We start from the raw sequence: 2,611 nt of genomic DNA on the forward strand, positions 1-2,611 counted from the left end.
ACAACCTGTCTTTGTGGGGCTGTGCAATTGTTAAAACACATTTCTTCACCCCGTTAGCAACCAGGTTCCTACACGTAAAAGACTSCCAGGAAGAAAAAGATAAGCTCCTTCCCATTTCCGTTTAGGAGAGGACAAGGAGGAACAGACATATGTGGTAATAAGGGAATTTTCTTGTCAACATAAAGAGCTTTCTAATCGTAGGGAGAGTCGGGTAAAAGAACAAATCACCCATGGAACATCAGCACTGCAGTGCTGTTTTAAGAACAGATTGGGCAAACATTTGAAGAAGCATGATTTAGATACCGTTAATCTAATCCTGAGTAGGGTGTTGTGRTGACCCTTTAATATCCCTTTAACCTTATCTCAGTGATAAAGTGCTTTCCTTCCCTCCCCAGAAGCTTCTGAATTACTTCCAGGTAGAAGARCCCATTTAGCTTTATCACTTGACTACCGCATTACTTTACTAATTCACCTCACTTACTTTTTTCCAGCTAGGAAAGTATGGGAAATGCATGGAGCTGACATCTGTTACAATCCACTCACGTAGTGATGGGACTCCACAGAGACAGAGTCAAAAGCACTTTTCTTCAGCTGCTTGTTTGGTGCCTTTCTGGCTATAGAAAGCCCTGGTTTTCTGGCTGTAGACACCTTGTCACCCTGGGCAGTGGGGCGGAAGGCTCTCCAGGGACAGCCTTGGGAGGAGCCACACAGGGTATTTTGGGGGTTYTCCCACCTGCTACTGTTCTTCTGCACTCCTCTGCGTGTGTGGGGATGAGCCTTTTATCACACCTCGCCCACAGGTCGTTCTTACAGGATGTGGAAGGAAGCATACTGCAGCTCTCATCCGGCACAAGACATCATCACATCAAGTTTGGCAAAGTAAGCAATATGCAGAAGTTACATCAGAACCGTGCCTGTTTTAAGACAGATCAGAACCCACGTGCATTAGCGAATATTCACAGGTTTAGCTGGTTTCAAATGCTTTTTACTCATTCTAACCAAACTGATGCTGCCCTTTAGGTTATACGTCCCTTTAGGGATCTTGTACTTTAAGGTCAAGCTTGCCATTTCAGAATTTTGCTTGAGTTACCTCTCTTGGAGAAAAAAAAAATTAACTAAACACAAAATTAAAAAGAGATGCCTACTGGAAAATAAATTTTTATCTTCACAGATTTACAAGATATCTGACTAGATATTGTGGACATTTCCAAATTTTAAAATAAAAATATACACTTTTGGGTAGTGACTACACATGGAAAAAAAGGGAATAGTTTTCAGTTATTGAAGAGATTCTGAAACAGCAGTTAAGAGTGGAACTCTTGCCAAGTTAACCATCATGAGCTAAATTAGAAGTTGGACGCATCCTTGTCCAGCCACATAAAACATTAAAGTCTGTAAAACTGTCATATACATGACTGATATAAGCCAACCAATTTATGCATTAAACAATTTGTTATTTTCCTATGGATGTTATTCCCATAGTTTTTACTGCTGTTAAAAGTCCATATGTGTTGCTTTTGAAAATACTTCTAAAATGATGAGTAATCTTTACTTAAAAGACTAAAAATATATGCCAGCTATTATGGTATATGAAATCTGACAGCAGTTAAAGTGTTGGTATCTGAACTTATTTGACAGCTTCCTTGAACAACTTATACTAGACACTCTTTATAAGATTAAATATTTTTAGATTTGTGCAAGTTGTTCTATAAGTCATGTTAGAAGAAAAGCAAAAATGTTCTAGAACTTCAACAAACAATTCAACAAATAACAATGGCTTTTCTTGCAATCACTGTTCAGTAGAAACCAAACACCATGATCAACCTTTCCCTGCATATTCATGCAAGGACTGATTCTGAATCCTGTTTGGAGAAATGAAGCCCAGTGGAAATTTCAGGTGCTCCAGTGGGACAAGAGCCCACCTGTCTCCCATGTTGGCAATTCTTCAGCTATAAATGMATTTTATTTGCGATCAGTTGGCCCCCGTTGTAGGCAGAGCAGGCCAGATCCGCCCCTAGCTGTACAATGATAAATAAATGATGCTAGTTCATAGCGACTGAGATCCAGCACTGTCCTATATTTTGTGCACACCGGCCCCAGGAAGCCATGTGGTGTTACCACTCCAATTTCTTAGCAAAAGGCAGCACTTTGGCCTTGGTACGAAGGGACTTGCAGGAAGCAGGGACTTGGCCCAAGGGACCTGCTTTTCCAAGGTTGCTAGCACAAGTTCCACAAAGGATTTCCAAGCATAGCAGATTTTTGTCCTGAATGTCTGGTTGGTGAGTTTAGTATACAGTCAGACTTGCAAAGGCTGAAAATAATTTGGCCCACAAATTACAAACGCAGCAAGACAGCTTGACTTTTAAATACTGGGAGGTAGGCAATCAGCATGAGAAGCACAGATACCACTACACTGGCATGGCATACCACAACACAGAGTATGTACAGCACTTGAAGTTAAGACTTTTCTTAATTACTTAACTTAACAGTTCTTAACTCTTAACTATGATAATATATTTGAACGTGTAGGATATTCCAAAGGGAAGCAGCTCAGCGGCCCATTTGTCTGACGGTGGCTGGCGAAGGAAGGCAAGTCAGTGCTGGTCAGCTT

Source organism: Apteryx rowi, unplaced genomic scaffold (assembly GCF_003343035.1).
Source record: "Apteryx rowi isolate R43461 unplaced genomic scaffold, aptRow1 scaffold_157, whole genome shotgun sequence".
NCBI classification, from domain to species: Eukaryota; Metazoa; Chordata; class Aves; order Apterygiformes; family Apterygidae; genus Apteryx; species Apteryx rowi.